This window comes from Quercus robur, chromosome 7 (genome assembly GCF_932294415.1).
Source record: "Quercus robur chromosome 7, dhQueRobu3.1, whole genome shotgun sequence".
Taxonomy (NCBI): domain Eukaryota; kingdom Viridiplantae; phylum Streptophyta; class Magnoliopsida; order Fagales; family Fagaceae; genus Quercus; species Quercus robur.
Window position 1 is genome coordinate 6614431 of NC_065540.1, and position 11614 is coordinate 6626044.

An 11614-nucleotide genomic window follows, 5' to 3' on the forward strand; every position below is an offset into this window, starting at 1 on the left:
CTGCTTGTAATGCATTAATTTCGTTAATTGACAATTGATTCGGGTCATCTTTTTTTTTTTTTTTTTTTTTTTTTTTTTTTTTTTTTTTTCGTTTGGTTGCTGAAAATGAAGGAAAGTTTGTATTTTTGATGGGTTTGGATGCCACAAAAACTGATGCAAAAAAGGGAAAAATGAAGGAAGTACCCAAATCAAAAGAGACTCTCATTCTCTTTTTGGTTTTTTCCCTTTTTTTTTTCTCCAACGTTAACGCTTACTTTAGCGAATAGTAAGGTTTAGTTTGTTTAACCACAGTTAACTTTGCTATTAGAGTTAAGTTATTCATTTTTAATTGATGTGGCACATTTTAGCCATTGATTTATTTTCAAAGTAATCCTGGCCATGAAATGTATCCTCTCCATTTCAAAGGGAAATGGAGAGGATCCGATCCGCTTTTTTTGGTGTCTATTTTCAATTAAGAAAGTCTATATTTAGACCAAATAGAATACCTCGAAACTCAATCAATTAAATCCCGAATAAAAGCAAAAGAGTAATTCATCTAATCACCAATGCAATCAAATGATCTAAACTCCACAAGATTCAAACTAAACAAAAGTCTCAAATAACTCCTCACAAAAACTATCTTTTGGAATTAAAAATAAAATCCTAACACATAATAAACTTATTCAAAACAACCAAGTGCAAAAGTAGTCCACCTACAACACATCGATCACGTTCTAGAACCCACTTGTAACTACAAACCAAAGCAGCTAATCTAGAAGAAAATATATGAACAGTGGGAATGAACTGAAATCTCAATAAGTAGAAATTCATGCAACACCATTTTGTGGAAACAAAAGGTACTAGTAGGTTCACATAAAACATGTAGCAAGTATAATATTAACAAGGGTGGCTAACAATAAGTTGATAAGTTAAAGAGTGTACCAACATAAAAATTAATTTGATGGGTCTAGTTAGTAGTTAGTTTGAATTATTTGTACATATTTACTATCCTAGATAGTTAAGGGTCAGGGTATAGGGAGGTTGTTGGGTGGCTATTATTTTTATTTATGAAGCTAAGACTAGTTTCTTGGAATGTTAGGGGTTTGAATAACCTGCAAATGTGCTTAATGGTGAAGAACTTGTTGAGAAAGTGGAGGCAAGGCAACGATGTAGTACTCCTTGGTGTGTGGTTTGGGATTTTTATGACATTGTCACCCCAGTGAGAGGTTGGGTTATGGAGTCATGACAAGCTGAATTTTTATTTATTTATTATTTTATGAGATGACAAGCTGAATTTATTGTGAATAAATTTAGTCATGATTCCTTGGATGCATACTTAAACACAAATACGTGACTCTAATTGAACAAAGGAGGAGACAAAGTGTGAGGAAAGAAAATGAGTTTGAATTTCATTTTCTAACAAGCTCTTATTTACTATGTTAAAGGTAATAAAGATGTAATCTAATTATAATACTCATAGTATTTTATGTGGAGAGTGATCTTAAAATATTTGAAGAAGTTATGGTTTCTAAAAATAGTTTTTTTTTTTAATTTTTTTATTATATAATTTTAACTTATAATGTTTGTTCTTAATAATTATACACTTTTGTAGGGACACAGTTCGCGTGGGCCCACAGTAGGGTTGGGTTCACACGTAAATGGACCCGTACAATATCATTTGTAGAGAATGGGGTCGAAAGGCTAAACCATGTTTACTCAGCCGTGGTTTAGTTGAGTTGTTCATGCATGATCTAGAGGTGTTCACCCCTTTAGGTCTTTTTTCTTTCCGGAAGAATCCCCCCCCCTTCTTTAGGTTGTATATTTTCCTTTTATATTAGCATGCATTCAATTTCCTTCGTCCACGTGTAGGGTCGGACTTTCCAAGACTGACACCTGTCCCATCAGTTTCAGACCTGAGTTGCTGGGAGTGGTTGAGTAGGCCAAAGAAACACGACTCTGTGAGAGGCAAAGCTCTGTCTAGGGCCGGTAGTATTGGCAGCCTTTCCTAGATATTTTAGATTTCTTACAAGATTATCCCTATACCACTTTTGCCCCTTTCCTTAGTGTAGCTCTGGGCTAACCGAGGGCTGTACCTTCCTCGGCGGCTTCTATGGCCCATTAGTGCTTTGTGTTTATTGGGCTGGGACTACTATCCTCCTCGGCTTGGGCCTTAAGTATCCCCGTGAATAGGTGGATCTGGCCCATCTGTTGTCGGGCCCCACAATAGCCCCTCAAAACCCTGCTATCCAACTCTTCGGTTGGAAAGGTGGGTTTTGATAATACCGAGACTTTATTGCGGCTTATTAAGTTCGGCCCTTGATCAACGTCAGCGACTTCTCACCTCCCCAAGTAATGCGCCGGTCTACGTGACAATTCCCTTGACTTACGCATGAGGCGTTTATTCCGTTTGGATAGCCGTAGTGCGCTTTTAATGTCTTCTTTTTACGAGGTCTCTTAACTCTATCGGTTAAGGATGGCTTGGAGAAACGAAACGGTTTTGCATTTACTAGCAGATTTCTTAGAGGATCGGAACGTGTCACGTACCCTCGTCTTTTTCCCCTATATAAAGAGAGAAGATAAGAGGGTGATTCTCTCATATGCGAATCCCTTAGACTTTTCCCAGAATCCGCCTCTTCCCTCTGGTTATCCCTCATTTGATAACACGTCCACCACAGTGATCAACCATGAATGAATCCCTCCTTTCCCTGAAACACCATATCTTAACGAAACTTGAGATGGCTCGGTCGGGACAAGGATGGTGGAGACTCAAGGTTTGTCTCCCCATTCTTTTAGCCAAAATCCGAAGCAGGGACTCGTCATACCCCATTTCTGGTGTGACTGAGTCGAAAACCTCCCTTGTCATCTCCATCTGCTCTCTCATGAGCATACCTAATTAGGCTCCCCTTCTCCCTCTTTTGCTCCTTTTACTTTCTTTTCATTGCTTCACTCTTCTTCTCCTCCTTCCCGTTTATGTCCTCCATCTTCTTTTTCCCTTGCTTTCTTCAGCAACAAGAGCTTGCTGGAGTGCTTCCATGTGTTCCAATTCTTCTTCCTTGTCCTTCATTATTTTTGTATAAGGTTCTTCTCCTGATATGAGCAGTACTGAGGCATGGATTTCAGAGAGACCTTGAAGGCAGATTCAAAAGACACCTGATGGTTTACTTATTTGTATTACAGATATTGTTATTGTTTTTGCAGTTCATTTTTTGTATAGGCTTGTTTAAGCCCTTCCTTGTACGTTGTAACAAATTTTCATATTAATAAAAGATAGTGTTACTCTATTTCTTATGTCTTGTTTATATATTCTAACAAATGCGAAAGCGCTGCTCGGCATAATAGTATAGAATTTGAATCAATAATGACTAAGGACGAAGTAATCGTTGATAAAATGATGCCACGATAATTTTAACAAAATTATTATTCAATATAACAGTCCGACCAGTAAGGAATGAGACTTATCTTAAAATTAGCAGTGATGGGTGTCAAATGTCCGATTAGGTGTGAGAAGTATTTACCCGAGGACATGTTACCTCTCGGATGAATGGCCTCCTTAGGTTGACGATCATTAGGTTGCTCTGCCATCTCCACGAGGCGTGAGCATTAACCTTTTCCATTATTTAAGCCGAAAAGAATCCCTTCATTAGGGCAGCTGACTTCCAAAGAAGCTTAAGTCCGAGGACTTTGCCAAACCTGGGCTTTGTTCAGGACTTATACGTTTTATCTTACGTACTTGATTTTTCTCGGAGGCATGAGTCCGAGACTTGGGTTTTGTCGGTATTGAGTTTTACCTTTTAGCATGGGTCCGAGGACCATGCGAGCCTTAGGTTCTGTCCGAGACCAATGTCCGCACCAGTACTTGGTTTCCCTTATCTTTGAGCATTTCCCGATTCGCCCAAAAGTGACTGTCCTCGGCCATGGCCGCTGCTCCGCGTCGGCCAAGGTACCTGGGCCCTTACGCCAAGCGGCCCCGGGTCCACGAATCCACCTAGCCTATGAATTAAGAGATATTTCTGCAACTTCTGGCCACGTGGTACTCTCTGATGTCACGATGACCGAAATGCGCCTTTACGAGGCTTTTTAATCTTGTGGTTGCAGTCGATGTTGGAAGTTGAGCCAAGACCACTTTGTCTGTAGTGCTCCTTGGGACGCTGCATGAGTTGACTACCATCATCTTGTCTTTTCAAATAAATAGGAGGGAGAGATGGTTGCGTTATATATAACACCCCTTCTTTCAGTTTTCTCTCACATCACGCTCCCCACATCCGGAGCTCTCCTTTCTTGGCATAACATGTTGAAAACGAGGGTTGGGAATAAAGAACTTCCTCCGCCGCAGAAGCATCGTGTCTTCATGAGGCTTACTACCATAAGACATGGGCGCAGGAAGCACAAATTCAGGAGAATACTCCCTCTCCGCCGAGAGGGAAAAGAATCGTCCCCTCTTTTAGTCAAAATCCGAAGCAGGTTCTGTTCATGCCAGAGTTTTGGTACGGCAGAAGAAGGGTTTTCCTCCCTCAGCGCCTCCGCTTTGCGGTAGGCGTATATTTAGAGAAAGCCCCACCACCTTCAACTCCCTACACCTTTTCTTCAATGGTGTCAGGTTCAAGTTGGATCTCTTTCGCTGTTTGAGTTGTGGGCAAGTGAGAGCTTTGAAGAAGAACAAGGTCTTGGAGCTGTAGCCAACTTCTCCTCTGACCTACTTCCTCGGCTTTTACTTATTTTCTTGTATCTTCCTTTCTTTTGGTCATGTAGTGAACTTTGACACAGACCGGTTCTAGCTTTTCATTGTACATTGTACTGTCTTTTTGCTTTAGTAAGAAATGACGATTTCTTTATTTATTCTGAATGTTGTTCCTTTGATAAAACTACTTTGTGAGTTGGTGTACTCCATGTGTGTGTTTCTCCTTGGCAGTATTCAGGGCAAGGACTCTTGAAACCCGATTCAACTAATTTTAATCTATGCACACTAACAGACATGATAATAACTCGTAATAAGTTAAACTTAGAAAACTAACCGAGATGTCGATTGAACGCTCTGCAATAAGTGTGAGAATATCGTCTGAGGGTGTCGAACTTTGAATAATTCATCTAAGAGCACGACCAAACGTTGCGTGACTTTGGTGGTGCTTTTGAAAACTTGTTAATCCATTCCATATTGGTCCCTTTAGTGTTAAGGGTTCAAAAGCAGACTAGAGAGTCCATGTAACACAGCTCTTCCATTTAAGTAGTTGATTTCCCCAGAGGCTTGGGTCCGAGGACCATGCAAGGCCTTGGTTCTGTCCAAGACTTGCTTTTTCTTTGTAAGTAGTTGGTTTCCCCAGAGGCTTGGGTCCGAGGACCATGCAAGGCCTTGGTTCTGTCCAAAACTTGCTTTTTCTTTGTAAGTAGTTGGTTTCCCCAGAGGCTTGGGTCCGAGGACCATGCAAGGCCTTGGTTCTGTCCAAAACTTGCTTTTTCTTTGTAAGTAGTTGGTTTCCCCAGAGGCTTGGGTCCGAGGACCATGCAAGGCCTTGGTTCTGTCCAAAACTTGCTTTTTCTTTGTAAGTAGTTGGTTTCCCCAGAGGCTTGGGTCCGAGGACCATGCAAGGCCTTGGTTCTGTCCAAAACTTGCTTTTTCTTTGTAAGTAGTTGGTTTCCCCAGAGGCTTGGGTCCGAGGACCATGCAAGGCCTTGGTTCTGTCCAAAACTTGCTTTTTCTTTGTAAGTAGTTGGTTTCCCCAGAGGCTTGGGTCCGAGGACCATGCAAGGCCTTGGTTCTGTCCAAAACTTGCTTTTTCTTTGTAAGTAGTTGGTTTCCCCAGAGGCTTGGGTCCGAGGACCATGCAAGGCCTTGGTTCTGTCCAAAACTTGCTTTTTCTTTGTAAGTAGTTGGTTTCCCCAGAGGCTTGGGTCCGAGGACCATGCAAGGCCTTGGTTCTGTCCAAAACTTGCTTTTTCTTTGTAAGTAGTTGGTTTCCCCAGAGGCTTGGGTCCGAAGACCATGCAAGGCCTTGGTTCTGTCCAAAACTTGCTTTTTCTTTGTAAGTAGTTGGTTTCCCCAGAGGCTTGGGTCCGAGGACCATGCAAGGCCTTGGTTCTGTCCAAAACTTGCTTTTTCTTTGTAAGTAGTTGGTTTCCCCAGAGGCTTGGGTCCGAGGACCATGCAAGGCCTTGGTTCTGTCCAAAACTTGCTTTTTCTTTGTAAGTAGTTGGTTTCCCCAGAGGCTTGGGTCCGAGGACCATGCAAGGCCTTGGTTCTGTCCAAAACTTGCTTTTTCTTTGTAAGTAGTTGGTTTCCCCAGAGGCTTGGGTCCGAGGACCATGCAAGGCCTTGGTTCTGTCCAAAACTTGCTTTTTCTTTGTAAGTAGTTGGTTTCCCCAGAGGCTTGGGTCCGAGGACCATGCAAGGCCTTGGTTCTGTCCAAAACTTGCTTTTTCTTTGTAAGTAGTTGGTTTCCCCAGAGGCTTGGGTCCGAGGACCATGCAAGGCCTTGGTTCTGTCCAAAACTTGCTTTTTCTTTGTAAGTAGTTGGTTTCCCCAGAGGCTTGGGTCCGAGGACCATGCAAGGCCTTGGTTCTGTCCAAAACTTGCTTTTTCTTTGTAAGTAGTTGGTTTCCCCAGAGGCTTGGGTCCGAGGACCATGCAAGGCCTTGGTTCTGTCCAAAACTTGCTTTTTCTTTGTAAGTAGTTGGTTTCCCCAGAGGCTTGGGTCCGAGGACCATGCAAGGCCTTGGTTCTGTCCAAAACTTGCTTTTTCTTTGTAAGTAGTTGGTTTCCCCAGAGGCTTGAGTCCGAGGACCATGCAAGGCCTTGGTTCTGTCCAAAACTTGCTTTTGTTTCTTTTTATTTGCTTGTTTTCTGAAGGCTTGACTCTTCGAACAAGGTGGGGGGAGCTGGCCTGGTGTTTGAAGCCCCTAGGCTTGTCTATGTCGTCGACGACGTGGAACGTAGCCCCTAGTAAGAGCTTATGTTGGAACATCAGTAATATGTCGCCGGTGATATAGGCACCTTCGTAGCCCCTTGTTCGACGGAAGCTCAACTTCACCATCGCTCGAGCTAACATGCAAGCCTCCCCACAGACGGCGCCAATTGTAGGGACACAGTTCGCGTGGGCCCACAGTAGGGTTGGGTTCACACGTAAATGGACTCGTACAATATCATTTGTAGAGAATGGGGTCGAAAGGCTAAACCATGTTTACTCAGCCGTGGTTTAGTTGAGTTGTTCATGCATGATCTAGAGGTGTTCACCCCTTTAGGTCTTTTTTCTTTCCGGAAGAATCCCCCCCCCTTCTTTAGGTTGTATATTTTCCTTTTATATTAGCATGCATTCAATTTCCTTCGTCCACGTGTAGGGTCGGACTTTCCAAGACTGACACCTGTCCCATCAGTTTCAGACCTGAGTTGCTGGGAGTGGTTGAGTAGGCCAAAGAAACACGACTCTGTGAGAGGCAAAGCTCTGTCTAGGGCCGGTAGTATTGGCAGCCTTTCCTAGATATTTTAGATTTCTTACAAGATTATCCCTATACCACTTTTGCCCCTTTCCTTAGTGTAGCTCTGGGCTAACCGAGGGCTGTACCTTCCTCGGCGGCTTCTATGGCCCATTAGTGCTTTGTGTTTATTGGGCTGGGACTACTATCCTCCTCGGCTTGGGCCTTAAGTATCCCCGTGAATAGGTGGATCTGGCCCATCTGTTGTCGGGCCCCACAACTTTATTTTCAAACCAAGATATCAATTGGTTTTTTGTTTAAGTGAAAATTAAACTTTAAATCTCTTATTCAACTATCAAAGTTGAGCTAATTGAAACTCACTAAATATAATTTTTTAAGTTATGAATGGTAAGATGGACTCAATCTTATCTAGTAAAGGGTAATTTTTTACAACTTATAATTTTTTCCCAATTATAATTAGTGTAAATGTGCAACATCATTTTCTTATGAAATCATTATTAACCTTACTTTTATTTAACATCAATTATTACCTATAACCTCAATAATTATGAAAATTTGGTTTACTTTTTTGTATTTATTACTTATCCTGTTATCCATGAATAACTTGGTATGAGAGAGAGAGAGAGAGAGAGAGAGAGAGAGAGAGAGAGAGAGAGTTCCTTTGGAGGCTCAAATAATCCAATAAAATAATGGGTTTACGCAGAAAACAATGATGATTTGAGAACAAATAGACCTTTCACCAATGTTAAATGGCGCTACTTTGTTGGCTAGCTCTTTAATAGTGCCGTCACATTTTGGTTAACAAACAATGATAGTGCCCCTTCACCTGATAGTGGTTTCCCACGCGCTATTCACTTGGGTCCTTCCTGGGACACTACTAGACATTCAATTTAATCATATTCAAATGTAAATTGTATTATATATCTGTGCTTAAAAGAACTCATTTGGTCACCATGTGGCCGTTCAGCGTGAGCGTGACAGTAGTCCACTCCATCCTTCACTTTTTTTAATTTTAAACACACATTAATTGCCAAAATATTTTGAATTGATGAAAACAACAGATCATTGCTTCTGTTTTCACATACAAAATTAAGAACAATCACTGTAAAGCGTAGCAGACAAATCAACACCCATCCCACTCATCCTTTTGAAATTAATATCCTAAGTTAAATTTCATTTATATGAGGTGAAGATTAAATTGCATATTATATATTTAAATTTTGTCCCCTTGTATTTAAATTTTTTTATATCTAACACTTTTTTTATTTTTTTTTTCTGCATTTTTTTCATCTCTTTTTCTCCTGCTACAAGGTAGCCCTTTTCTCATTTTTTTTCAAAAAATTAAAAATTTATTGTATAAATAAATACACAAGCAAAACTTAGAGCACACTCAAGCAAAAATCGGCCTCAATATAACCCAACCAAACAAAACCTAATCATCATAACCAGGAAAAAAAAAACCAAACCTACCAAATCACGGTTATTCACAAGCATCACAACCATCCATTCCACCGTCACACAAGCCTACCCGTTCAACTCAACGTAATTTTAAAGCATTAAATTGGTCACCTGGAAATTCAAAATTTGAAACACAAAAAGGATAATATAAAAATAAGGATTCAATTTACAATTTAGTAATCAAGTGAAACACTCCCACTTAGCACCATAATACAAGCCACGTTGTATGCTCTTTAGTAAAGTATAAAATAAACCTATGCACCATGATCATGATGCAATCCAATCTATGCAAGCTATCAACTAGCTAAAGCTAAGTTGTTAAAATATGCAGTACGTTAATATATGTCCGAATACGCCATTTTATTTAGAGAGATGCTACGTTCACAATATTTTTACAATATTTTCACAACAAATCACAGGTAGTTATTAGTTCAAATTTAAACCTAACACTGAAATTACTTTTTTGCCCCAACAATAACAATCAGTAATAACTTGCTACTTATGACTTGTTGTGAAAATATTATGAAAATATTGTGAACATATCAATTTTTTTATATATATATATATATATATATATATACAAAGAGTAGAAACAAGGTTATCCTTTCTCCGATCCTCCGGTAATTAATGTTTTAGTGTATACAGCAATCTTATTCTTTTAGGTGGGTCACGAAAACGAAAGTTTGGACTTCAAGAAACAAAGAAAGATGTTCTTTCGTTTTCTTTTTCTTAGCTATGTTTAAAAATTTAATTAGTAAATTATCTATATTTTTATTAAAAGAATAATTTTTTTGGTATCCGCTTGTCAAATACTTTAAAAATGGCTATAATAAATTACAAAGCCTTCAAATAACAGGATCAAATAATGTCCATGAAATAATATATTTCAAAACACCTATACTTTTATGATAAAAAAGAGAGAGTTAATTAATTATACCTTTTAACCTTGAACTTGCACACCATTTACAATAACCCTCAAACTATCAATATGCTTTATTAACACCTCAATTTATGAAAATTGCAGCAATATAATTCTTATGGTCAGGGACGGAACCAGGATTCATACCTGAGGGGGGCCAAAGCTTAAAAACAAAATTTTTCTTATGAAAATAAAAACTAACATCTATTTCATATTCAACAAAATACTACATACAAAATTAGTATTTCTTAAACATTTCATATTAGAAAACACATCAACAAAGTATAACATACAAAATAAGTGTTTCTTATTTTGTGCGTGATTTTTGTTTAGTCTATATTTATTATTATTATTATTTTTTTTGTAGTTAAAGGGGCATGGATTTTATTTATTTATTTATTTTCTTGTAGGTCAATATCTAAATATTTGAGAAGAGAGGAGATATATATATATATATATATATATATATGTATATATATGTATATGTATTAGGGCAACTCTTAATTTTTTTATACTAATTTTTTTTTTTTTTAATTTGGGGGGGGGGGGGGGGGGGGCAATGGCCCCCCTCTGCCCCAGTGTAGGTCCGTCACTGCTTATGGTTTAAATTGAGAGTTAAATTAGCAGGAAGTTGTGATTTTTTTCCTTACAACCAATGGGAATAATTTTATGCAACTACACTCAATTTTCATCTCATTTGATATCCAATATAGATGACATGGGACACATTTGTTGGGTCTCAATTAAGTCTGGTGCGAATTAAGAAAATCAACTAACAATTTTAATCAATTACTATAAATTATAATCATCAAAATCACTAAGCCAAAACCACCAAGTGTGGCCTAGTGGCTTGTCCACCACTGGGTAAGGCTCTGGGGTCCTACTGGGTTTGCTCCCCAGTTTGAGTCTTAGCAGCTGCAACACCTTGTGGCCAGCGACAGACTCTCATCGTGAGCAAGGATTAGTTGAGGTGCGTGTAAACTATCCCGATACCCCGTGGACAACCAAAAAAAAAAAAAAAAATCACTAAGCCAAGATATCAACCAAGTCATATACATATATTGCACATGAGTGGTGAGACACATCATCACTATGGATCAAAAGAAAATCATTTTAAACAGAATTGACACAAAATTTGACATACATGTTAATAATATAAAGAGCATACAATCTAATAGTTAGATTTTTAAAATATGTAACTAATTGAATGGTTTAATGGAAGTTGTAATCATTAACTACAATCGAATTTGTAATCAAATTTTGTTTTTAAAAAAATTATGACTCTTTTTAAGAGAGTTTTAGTTTATGCCGTTTACTCTTGATAATTATTATTTATTATTAGACTAAAGCACCAATTGATTTTTGGTGTAGGCAGAAATCAAATCCAGATTTGTTAAAGTTTGGCTTAACTCCAATACTTTTTTTAACTAGAAGTCTGAAATATCCTTTTGTTTTAACGAGAATAACCACATTATCTACTAACTAAATACGAGTAAAAGGTAAAAACTAAAACCCCTATCACTTATTATTGTATATTTAAAAAAAAAAAAAAAACATATCCAGCTAAAAGTGTTTTGATGGTAAACTAAACCCCATTTTTTATAATAAAAAAAAAATTACGACTAAAGCTACACATTTATTGACTTGTTAATTGTCACTTTCATCGGATTTAGAGCTAAACTTTTAAAAAAAAGGAAATATAACGTTGTTTTGAAAGAGAACAAGGCAGTGATGTTGAGCGAAAACGGAAGCAGAACAGCATCTGAGAGTAAAATAAACGTAGTAGAGAAGAGAGGAATATATATAGAGAAAAAGCAAAGAAAGAATAAAAAC